The sequence below is a fragment of the Coloeus monedula genome, assembly GCF_965178545.1.
Source record: "Coloeus monedula genome assembly, chromosome: Z".
Taxonomy (NCBI): domain Eukaryota; kingdom Metazoa; phylum Chordata; class Aves; order Passeriformes; family Corvidae; genus Coloeus; species Coloeus monedula.
In genome coordinates, this window is record NC_138822.1 from 65,432,693 (window position 1) to 65,445,260 (window position 12,568).

Below are 12,568 nucleotides of genomic sequence, written 5' to 3' on the forward strand. Positions count from 1 at the left end.
CATCATCAGGCCCAGTGACCTGCGATGCTTGTAACCCTTTTCTACCTAGTACAGTTTTGAATTCCACCACCTCTCCATCTCCCAAGCTTGGGATGCATTTTTCAGGGTTATTCTTTTTAATAGCAGTTCTATGCACGAATATGTCTTGCTGGTTGTCACACCTTGTTATAAAACCATAATTTTGTTTAACATTATACCACTTTACTATTCTTAAAACCTTAGGTACTATGATCTTTTCCTTTTTCTGAGTGGCTGTTGTTTTCTGTCTCGCTGCGTTCTTGCTTTCTCTTTCACTCGCTCCCGTGTTGGAATTGTCGGGGCTGCTGGTGCCTGCGCGCTCTTCCCAGGGTAGCATTCGAGGCCGCGTGGGCCGGGCCGGGCCGCGCCGCTCAGTTCTCCGCGTGTTGCCTCCTCTGGTGGCAGCTTCGCTGCCGCTGCCAGGTGCTGCATCTCGGCCGGAGCCCCTAGCGATGACCCCCCCCCCACGCCCTGCTCCAGCGCGTGTTTCGGTTCAGCGCGGCTCCGTTCCACTGCCGCCAGCTGCCGCCCGCACGCCGCCCCTCTCGGTCGGGCGTTCCCGGGGCTCGCTCCACCACGCTCTGCACGGGGCCGGGTGGGCACCGCCGGGTCCCGCCGCTCCCGCCGCGCCTCGCTCCGCCACCGACACTGCGGCTCACGTGGCTCCGCCCGCACGCGGGAACTGCCTCGCTGCTGCTCGCAGAGCGCTCGGTGCACGTGGCCTGGGCCGCACGGTCCCTGCGCCAGGCTTCCCTTCGCCAGGACACAGCTGACATTGCTCAACAGTCTCGGTAATTAAATAATATTCACGAAAATATTCTTCCATCGGCATATATTTTGACTCCAATATTAACTGTGTCCAAACGGTCTTCCAAAAGTCTTTGGTAAGAATTAAATCCCAAGAAACGTAGAAAGAGTTCTTAAACACCCATGCCAGGAAGTGTTTCAGTTCTTTTTGAGCTTGAATTAAGCTAAAATTTACAAACTGTTGTTCAAGAATCTTTTTACGTTTAAGATAAATGTCCATATGTGGCTCTGAAAGCCAAGAGTCTTTCCACAGTTCCTACGCAGTTTAGATATGGAATAGCAAAACAAAACAAGAAGAGGAGTCCAAAGTTTCTTTACTCACAAATCAGTCGCTTAGGGATCGGGGATCATTCTGCCCACATTTCACTACCATTAGTTACAGTGCGGATACTGTAACACGATGTATCAAACCAGGAGGCCCGTAGAAAAGAAATATATATGGACCGATTCATGATAGATGTCTCAGAGATGTTTATTTCCCCAGCCGCATGGCCGGGGCTCTGCCCAGGAACTGCTCAGTCACGGGACCCGAGGGTCCTTCTGCCCGCGCAGGGAACACAAACCAACCCATGGGAACGAGGCTGAGCAGGGGCAGGGAAACCCCGTGCCTGTGCCCTCAGGGCCCCTCTGCCAGGGCTACATGGCGGGGGGGAGGGACCCCAACAGAGAAGAGCCTGACCCCACCTGGCCACAGCCTCCTTTCAGGCAGTTGTAGGGAGTGATAAGGTCTCCCCTGAGCCTCCTTTTCTCCAGGCTAAACACCCCCAGCTCCCTCAGCTGCTCCTCACAGGACTTGTGCTCCAGACCCTTCCCCAGCTCCATTGCCCTTCTCTGGGCTCCCTCCAGCACCTCAATGTCTTTCTTGCAGTGAGGGGCCCAGAACTGGACACAGCACTCGAGGTGTGGCCTCACCAGTGCCCAGTACAGGGGGACAATCCCTGCCCTGGTCCTGCTGGCCACACTATTGCTGATCCAGGCCAGGATGCCACTGGCCTTCTTGGCCACCTGGGCACACCCTGGCTCATGTTGAGCTGCTGTCACCAGCACCCCCAGGTTCTTTTCTGCTGGGCAGCTTTCTAGCCACTCTGCCCCAGCATCAAAATGTGTTCAGAAGAGAGAGCATTACACACCCTGTTCCCACAGCTTATCATGGTTATGGACAGGTGAATTCCCAAGCACCAAGTGGAGGAAGATGCTGTGCCTAAACTAATCTTTCCCACACAGATGAGCTGCAGCTGAAGAGAATGGCTGTCTGCTCCAGGAACCCATGCCTGGAGAGTTCCCATGCTGTCCTCTCAGCTGCAAGGAGCTTCTGACAGGGCTTATACCTATATGATTTTGTGAGGAAGCCTTCAAATGGTGAATTGAAAACACACTGCTCTACTTTCCCCTAGAGAATAAGCACATGATTTCTGCTTATTTTGGCACTTAGGTCTACCAACAAAAAAGTCCTACTGTGGCAAAATAGGCCGTCATTTTCCTAGCATGCTGACTTGATTAACATAGTTGCAAAGCTTGTTTTGCAATTCAAACTTTGTCAAACCAAATCCAAAATGATTTTCCTGGATAAATCCAATTAAAATATAAATACTGAATCAGAACACATTTTCTGTAATTACCAAGCAATTCTGTGAAAAGGCTATTGAAATAGGCTAGATTGCCTCTCTTACCCTGCCAGCCTTCCTGCCCCCACAGGGACACCTTTCTGAAGCAGTGCTGTGCTTGGCAGGGAGGCAGGAGATCAGCCTGCATCTGCAGACCTCCCCATTTTGGGCTGGTTTGCAGGCAACTGTGCTCCACTCTCCTAGTACTGCTCCAAAGGGAGAAAGGATTTCTGTCCAGACAGTGTCTAATGGAAATGGACACCTCTCCTATCCTCTTTTTTCATTTGAAGTCCTCTCCTAGCTGGATATGCTTCTGTCAGATCAGTCAAGGCATCAACAGGCTTTGCTCTATATTTGCATAAAGACAGCAACATTTTGAATTATGGTAGTCGTTTGTCATATGCTTCTATTTAATTTTTTTTTTAATTATATAAAAATTTCCATGGGCAAGTGTTGGAAATTTCCTATTTCTGTAAAGCTGGCAGACATGTCATCAGCACTACTAATTCTGAGAAATCTGAAGAAAAATGCCAATTTTTTTTAAAACTGCTTTTTTCGTTAGCTGGCCACCTTGATGTCTGTAGTAACTTTGTGTTCGTAGGGTCTGATTTCTGAGTGGCAGCTTAAATGGCTCAAAGAATTCATAACAATCCCCCTCAGTTTTGTGCTACTATTTTCCCCAATTAAAATCACGGGGCATCAGGCCAGGTGACGGTTTCACAAAAATCAACTGCTATGAAAAATCCTTCTGAGTCAACAGGGTTGTGTGCAGGCGTGAGTACATATTCAGCACAGAAGGTAGAAGCATTATTGAGGAAAGCATTTTCCATCTAAAAATGACAGTTGGGTTAACTGAATATTTCCCAGGACTGGCATGGTTTTGACAACAGCAACAAGAACACAGACATGAAGAACCTAGGCAAGGACAATTTTGTGGTATGAGAAGGAAGGGCATGCAGCCACACCAGGCAGATGCTTTGGGAAGAAAAGGGTTTCCCTCTTCCCTGGACAATGTCTGATAGCAGAGCCATGCTCTGTCCTCCTTGCTTTTCTGCTGGAGATGCTCGACTTCAGAGAAACAATCCCAAGTTGTCTGGGCTGGGCTTGCAGGCAGGTGCCAGGGTTGAAGCCCCATGGGGCAGCCAATCCAGCTTTGTCCCAATGCCTGGAAACACCAGTGCTTTTGCAGACCTGGTTATTGCGGAGTCATCTCACTACTCTTTCCTGCTTTTATTGGAAAGTGCAATTTTACACTTTAAAATGTGAAATTAATTACTGGTGAATATAGAAATAAAAGACATTGTGAATGTTTTCGTAGATGAAATTGTTGTTTTCTAGCCAGACTCCAACATGACAAAAATCTGATGGGCTGTTGACATGACTGGAATTCTCAAAGTTGAGATTGGATCCCCACAACATTTTTAGTGCTATATTTCACTTTAACCAAACAAAGAGAAAAAGAAAAAAGTTCCCTGTCTCCAAAATGTTTCTACCCATGCCAATAAACATCTTTGTATTGATGATGCTTAGACTAGGAATTTATGTACCATTATAATTCAAAGATGCACTCTAAGGATTTATGTGTGGCAACTTCCAGAGTAATACAGACTGTACCTGTCTAGAGCTGTTTCTACAGTACATTTTATCAACACACAATTACTTCATATTCGCCTCATGATAATTTGTGGAAAATTTTATAAGAATGGCATTTTTACAAGGTGTTCTTAGAATCAAAACAAAAATTCGCTATATAAATGTACACTATCTCTACACCAGTTTTGCCTCCTACTGCTTCTATACCATGCGCAAGTTTCACATTTTTGATTCTTCAGTTGTCTCTCTTATTAATAAAACAATAATCTTTAGACCCAGGAAATACATAAAAGTGTGGAAAGTGATGCTAAAAAACCTGCGACTTTCACATGAAAAACAGAGAAATAATTTTTTAAAATACCAGGAGGAGATTATTAAAAACATCAAATCAATTACTGTATTTCCTTACTTTTGGACTACACAGTATCCCAGTTCTCTGGTGATACAATGGAGGAACATACTATTCTTGATGGACACATTTCAGGTTTATTGTTATTTTTAATGGTAGAAAGGGTGAAAGGACAATGAGGTGAATCTAACAATTGTAATGATGAAAAAAATACTGCTGTTCTGGCAAGAGTAATAATGATGTACTCATCAGTGAGAACCTGCAAGTGAAACCAGTCTGTTCTTGCTGTTCCAGTCAGACAGACAGAGATGGGACAGAGCTGTGCAGCACAGCAGAACAGCAGCACAGCAAGTTCAACAACATTTTAGTATCGCTTTTAGAACATGGAAAACCCAAAGCAAAGTGTTAGCATTGAGAGTCTGTTCAGGTTTAGCTGGAAGAAAGGCCAGCACTAGTCAAGGGCCCAAGTATTAACAGGCTAAACATAGTTTAGAGGGAAGACTCAACTGCAACATAACCTGTCCCTGTTCCTGCAGTAGGGTGGGCACTGAAGAGAAACAAGCATGCAGGGAGAGAAAAGCATGAACAGGAATGCCCAGGACAGTGTCACTTTGCACAAGTCATCCAGTGAAGGCAAAGACGGTCTGGATCCCACAGCCCAGTTGCCTGAGATGGAGCCATGTTAGATCATAATATAAATGTAGAACATCTAGAGGATAGGATAGGAGCTGGCATTTTACTTTTTATTTTGTGCAGTCAGTGACATTCAATTCTGATTTTGACCCACTGATTCTGTTATAGTACGTAACACTGTAGTGTCATGGTGGATAGGAATTTGGCTTGTCTGGGGGCTGCAGGATGTAGCTCGTGTTCAAGCCTGGCCTTCTTACATTTGCTATGGTCTCTAGGTACGAAAATATCTGCAAACTGGTTCAAGATAATAATCCTTATATGTAAGTATCTTCCTTCTCCTTTTGGTTAGAGGTTTTTAGAACAAGACTTCTCACAAAAAAGACGGAATTATATATAGCATAAAACTAGTGCTGTACATGAGAAAAGTGTTTCTTTAGTAGTTAAAAATAACAAAAAAACCCCCTCTGAATTTAAATTCGTCACAATTTCAGTATTCCCTGCTTTGTCTGCACTACAGGCATTGATACTACTAAGCAGCAGCATTTACTTAGGATCATGTATGCTTGGATTACATGTTGTAAGCACCATCTTCTAGCAATATTGCAAATTAATTAGAAAAGCTAATATACTCTGTTTCAGGTGGAAAAAATTGTTTACTTATATCTGCATCACTGAGATATGAGACCCAGCCTAAATACTCCTTTAATAAATGTTTAAATATAGGTGTTCTTGTCTGATCACTTTCCTCCACAGAGATTCAGTTCTAGTGCATCATCCTATCAACATTTCAGTAGCAAGTTTTGGCCTAAATCATCAAATAATTTCCATTTGTGAATCATCAACCAGTTTCATGATACTTAATGTACAGAAAAATTTATTAAAGCTCTTTGGCTTTTTTTTTTGAGAGAAAAGTTCTTGATTTGGGATGGGATATGGTAAGTCCTGAGAAAAGATCCAACAGACAATAGATAGAATTATTCTACTATGGTTTGGTTTTTGTCATCTCCTTTTTCTCCTGACAAGAGCAAAGAAAAGGAATCAGAATAATTCCCCTTTCCTTCCTTGCTCAACTCCAGATTTGGTAAGGAAACTGGAATTTTATAAATAAAAAAAGTAAAATAAATAAAGAAGATCCATGAGATGATTGGGCATAAACCTAGCTGAACTGATGTACAAGCTGGTAGTGTTAGAAGAACTTTCATTATCCTTCCTACCACCCATTGTCATTAAAAAGGTTTCGTATTTAATAGACAGGTGGTGGCTGGTTTGTACTAGAATCCAAGCCCACTTCACCTTTGGATATTGAAACAATGTGGATATCAAGCCATGCAGATTGTTCAATACCAGTGTTAGAATGTCTCAGTGACTTTTGGCTTTCTTGCCTAGATAAATACATTTAAAAAGCAGTTATTTGCTCCTTCTTTCAAATTTGAAGATCACTGGCATCCACCAACCCATGCAATCACTTAATTAACAAGCAAGATTGATCTCTTTGGTGTAGATGAAAAACAAATGCACATTCTATTGCCCCAAATGGAAGTATTTTGATATGACATTCCTCAAAGCACTATTTGTCATTACCCTTCTCTAGTCCTGCTTTGCCAAAAACTTGGGGGGGATTCCATGGACCATCGACTTCTCTTAAAGACCAAATAGGCAAGCAGTCAGTTCTGGAGAAAGAGAAGGCACCTCTCTGGCGTGGCAAACCATGGGTCCGAGTTCACCAGCTTGGCTGGTCAGCCAGGATGTGAAGGGTGTCAGGCTACATCCCAGCACACACTGTAATCAGTAGGGGATAACGGGATAGGGCATTGTTCTGTATTTTGCAGGTAATTCAAACCCTATTGTTGCACTTTTTAGGCTCCTGTAATCTGCATAAAATGTAACTAGATTAAGCAGCTATATTTTTTTCTTAGTGACTTGTTTCTTTGCATAAATAAATATCAGGTGCCATTTTGTTGCATCACTGATTTATATTTGTATAGTAATTGCCTAAGCTGATTACAGTGCATGAGCAAGCAGAAGGGGAATGGAAAGAGGATTTCTCACCAGGATTGAGGAGTTACAGTTTTCTTTTTGAGGATTAAAGTTTTCTGTTAGCTGCATAACACATTCTTATCCCTGTGTTTGCCTTAGAATGAATCTTGCTAACCCAAGAGCTTGACACTCCATTATTTGGTGCAATCGGTTTGCTGACATCCACATCACTGGCCATGTGGAAGCGCTAGAAGTCAGGACTACCTCCATGACTGGAAGCACCAGCTCTTTCTGTTTTCACCCTCTGGATTCATCTCAATCTGCGCAGGATGAGTTCACAGATTTTACCTCCCAGCACTTCATAATGGGGAGCACAGAGGTAAAGAAAGCACTGTAATTGGAATTGTTCAAGCAGAGTTTGGAAGGTGTCCTACATAAAAGACCATAAAAAGATGGTCTTCAGATCACTTCTGTTATTGGGCGAAGAACAGAAGAGTAGGGAAGAGAGATTGGAGCTAGGCAGAATGCTTAAATTATTTCACTGCCACTTGGTCATTGCTGAGTTTTGTAGTGGTAACAACACTTTACAGATGAATGTGGGTAACAATCCCAGAGGAAAACTACACAGGTGATATCTCTAAAAAGACTTCCTGCTAATTTTAGCTCCAAAACTCATGCCGCTCTAAGTCACGTTGTCCAATCCAAACTTAGTGTCACCAATAATGGCAGCAATGTTCATATCACAAAAAAGAGGCCTTAAATGATGATTCAATATTTCCTCTTACAATGTTTTCAAAATTATTTTCAGCAGTATTTTACTTATTTGAGCGCACTGTTTTACGTCTCTTTAGAGCTGCATCAGTGAAGACATGAAGTTCTACCTTTCCAAATGCCTGTCAGATATTTAAAAAAAAAAAATCACAAATAGCGAACTTCTAATGTCCTCTTGGCACTATTTCACTGTCCTTCCAGCCAGCACTAATCTCTGTTACTCTTGACACTGTTCTGTTAGGAGGCTTAAAGTGTGCCTGCTAGAACACTGTGCAAGGATAGATGAAAAGGAGACTAAGGGGAGGAAACATAGCTCTGTAACGAAAATTAAACCAGCCTTTGATGCAGGCAGAGTTATGATTATCAGATTCACACACTCACAGTCACACCACAGAGGGCAGTTTATGCAGCCGGGCTCACACTGAGACTTTTTGCACAAACAACATCAAAGCATTTACAACTCTGCTCCAAGTTTTTCTCAGTTCTCACTTTTTTTGTTGCATTCAGCAATGAAACTTAAATGTGGGAATGGGCAGCCCACAGGAGCTATGAGGTTGTCACAGGAACTGGGAAGAGACTAGAGTAGGTAGACAGGTGAGAGAGGCTGGAGAGCTGTGGGAGCTAGTGGATCATCTCCAGAAGGAGCAATGAGAAAAACTCCAGCAGGGAAACCATAGCCAGGGTGGGGAGTAATGAAGTGGAGAAAGAGGCATAACATCAGGAAGGCAGATCTAGAAACCATTTGGTTTCAAATGTGCTCTGACACCCTTACTAAGATCAGCAGACTGTTCAGGTGGCTTACAATGCCTAGGAACACGCAAGGTTTTCTCACCATATGGTACATGCAGTCCTACTGAAAGCCTACGGAAGTTTGTTATTAGCTTGCCTGTACAAAACATACAAGATACACACCAACAAATTAATATTGAACTCTGAATTTGTAGAATTTAATGGCTTTTCATATTCAGTCTCTTAATCCCAATATTACTTTTAATTCATGTACTATATGTTCAAACACATGTAAGGAAAGTTAAGCAAAACTTATTGAAAAGTAATATTCTCTGGTTGTCATCAGAGCGCCATGCTAAATTTTTGACTTGCTCAGAGAACTAGAAATGTGTTAAAAATGTACTCAAACTTGATTAGATATGGTATTTCTTTTATAAAGGACAAAGCTCAGACTGATGTGCTCACAGGAAAATAAAAATGTGATCTTTTTAAAAATTTTTTTTTTAATTCCTCTTGAATTTGTTTCTTTTATCCCATCAACTGGCATAGTTAGCAATCGTTAATAGGCAGTGTGCTTTGCAGTAGCTTATTTCCCTTAAGCAAAATCAAAAGCATCAGGGCCACCTATACCTAGCAGACTTTTTTACAAAAGCTTTTTTTGGGAGTGAGGCTGCTCTTCCATTCCACGGTCTCCCACACTTCCCCTGCTTTTCCTGCTGTGAATGTTTTTCCAAATAGTCAGTCTCTCTCTACTCGGTGTGTCATTTGTTATCCCATGTTTCCCCATGAATAATGGGCAACGGAGTGTAAAGTTCATATGGTGCAAAGTGACTTCTCTTCCTTTATTAGTAGCAGATGCAAGCAAGGAAACCCAGTGTCTTCCATGTTAAAGCCTATACTTTCCACAGAGCCATTCCCACAAAACCTCCTCCCAGTCTCAGGCAAAAAGGTCAACGTGAACCAGAAAATATCAAAACAAAGTCCACACATGAGAGAAATTCAGTTTCCCAATCCAGCCAGCTCAGCACAACCGTCTTTAGGAGGCATATCTACAAGCTCCAGCCACCCTCCTTAGCAATCCTGAACAGATCCCATTCTTGGAAGCTACTTTCTCCATATGTCATCAGGTATGAGGGTAAGTATATTCTCCTTATCATGAGTTTAACAGAAAAACTTTCTGGTTAGCCACTAAAGCAAGACCAGGCAGCCAGGAACAATCTGTTTTCTTCTGTAACTGGCTAGTTACAGATATAACTGTGTGCAGAGCAAATACCTCATGCATGGTGTTAAAACTTCTACCCAGCCATGATTCTGATGGATCACTCCAGTTCCTGCACCATGCAACCCAAAGCTATAGTTACCACCAACATCCAAATGGGAAAAACAGTATCTGACAGCCCATTAAATTATGTGGTGAAAAATCCAGTAAGATTTTACATGCAAATAAAATTTTATCAAGTGTATAATTGCCTCTGATACCTAAACTACACCTCCAAAAAACTTAATCTATGAAGGTTAATGAAACAAGAAAGAAAACTCACAGAGCTTGTACTGCCTTACCTTTGGGAACCTCTGACACCTTCAGCCATAATCTCTTACGTACAGGAACTCTTGTTACAGTCCCAGTTGAGCTCCTCTCTGTGAGTAGTCACAGGAGTGATGTACTGGATCTGCCTTTTGGATTGTAGTTGCTTTCAAGCCAGCTCAGTTGGAGTTGCACCAACAGCGTGTCTAAGCCTTCATTGCCTTCATGGACCTTACTGAGGAGTGGGTGCTCTGTCTTGGGATTATGCAGTCAATAACATGGCTGTTCCATCTCCCAGTTAAATTGTCAGGGAACTACATGATGACTAGAGCATTTATAACCCTCACAAAAAACTTTCTATCAAGCAGTCAGCAACAAAAAACAAACCACAAACAAACAAAACAACAACAACCCCTAAGAGACCTCAGACCTCAACAAAAAATTGGGGTGTTTTGTGATCCTCAGGACCTCTAGGTAGTACTAATTCCTCTGTATCTGTGCTCACTCATCCAGGATGTGGTGGAGAACTTCTTCCCCTTTACTTGGTGCTGCCATTCTCCTTCCTCTTTTAAACTTGCTCACTGATACCTGTTAGTAGCTTTCAGCTGTCATTACCCAGGGCAAGACAGCTGCACTTATTGTTTCTCTCAAGGGATTATCTCCATTTTTCGGTCTCGCTTTGCTGACATTAAGTGGACAATTCAGGTTGCACTGAAAATGATGGGGAGTTTGTAGAGTGGAATGAATGCACACTGCAGAGTTCTTTGGCTCCCCACAGCCCTGGCTCCCTTTGCAGCCTGGGTTAGACCCCTGTGTCCTGCCTTGCCCCATATGCAGCAAAGAAAAACTGCTTGGAGAACAATCATCTGGCAGCCAGTGTGTATTCTTTGCATCCATCACCTTTGAGGAACATGAAGCTATGTCCACATAATTAGGGAAACCATGGCACATTCAGTCTTATTCTGGCCCTACATCTCATGTTTGCCTATTTTATCTCTGAAATGCAATTATAACTACACTGGCATATTTGTTTTGTTTTCTCAAACCTGTTTTTCTTGTTATAATAGCATGTACTATATCAACTATTTAATGCAGTTAAGAAAAAAAAAAAACCAGTAACATTGCAAATAATTAAGACTGTGCACACATTCCAAGGCTGTGATAGCATCACAAGTCATGAGAGCTTTGCTTTTTAGGAGTATTGTCTTGCCAGAATGACTGGGTATGGTTGCCTTTGGGTTAACAATTAGTTTTGTAAGGTGTTTTGGGCACAGTTTTGATTCCCGTGACTGTGTTTTTAAGATAGGAAGGAAGCTTCCTAGTGCTAAATGCTGCATCTAAATGTGACTAATTACACCACAGAGACAAGCAGTGCTAGTGTTGATAGGAAGAACAGTTATGAGAATGATCATTTCCAGGATCACCCCAGCATGCACCTTTTGGCAGTCTGACGGTGTTTAAAACTGCTTATTCTAGAAACTTTCCAAGGTTCCTCATTAGGTGACTTGAAGTGATTGTGTTTCCTTTAATTAAAGACCTACTTTTTGCTTTCCAGAACAGTTTGGAGCAAGGAAATTTGACCCACTCATGACCTCCAAGCTGCAACTCTCATGACTTGTAGTACTGATGGATTTCCCGAATAACTGTATGTTCCTATCTTATCCTAAAATCTCTTGAACACCTGATGGATCAAGAGATATATTTCAGTGGTTTTATCTCTGCTGAATGCATTCAGGATAGTACCTCCATAATAATTTCAAGGTCTAGCACTTCTTTGTTTAAACTAATGAGGCCTCATTTCAAGCACCACTTCAGTGTTTTTGTCTCCCTTCCTTCTTGACTTTTCCATGCCAGGTATTTTTGTCTTCTTTTCCTGCTGGCTATTGCATGCCAACTAACTTATTGCTATGGCACAGAATATACCCCATCTGTCAGAAGCATTTTTTAACAGAGTTTAAGCTGAATGTTGAATGAAGCCATGCTTTATGTAGAAGAGTTTTAATTATTCTTCGGTCTGAGGAAGTGGAAAGTAAGGCCAGGATGAGGAGGACTGGGTTGTCAGGAAGATAGCTGGAGGGAATCAGAATATATCATTACCTAAGGGAGTGGTATCTTCAGTCTTTATCTACTTTAATTCTCTCACCAGACACATCAAATGACAGTGCTGTAGGGCTTAAAAAAATTGGGGCAAAGCTGGGGCAGTGGATGGTTTATAATGACAGCCTGTCTAAATGTCTGAGTGGCAGACAAGTGGAGAGAAAGAAGTTTGCAGTACAGGCTAGCTAAGGTGGAGTGATAATGCATTTGGATTTTATCTGCTTGCTTTCTCTAGCTAGGTTTGACAGCTGGCTAAACTGGCTAGCTCTGCATGAGCTTCACAATGCTGTTTATTAAATTATTTGCTAAGAAAATTGAAATTTGGCAATCATCACAGTTGTCCAGAACTAATTGTTACTTCATTGAACACAAGAACTAAGGACTTGAATGACTCTTGCTTTATTGGCAGAAGTGAGAAGCAGTCACAGCCTGATTTCTTTCCACACCTCCTAAAAGGGACCCAAG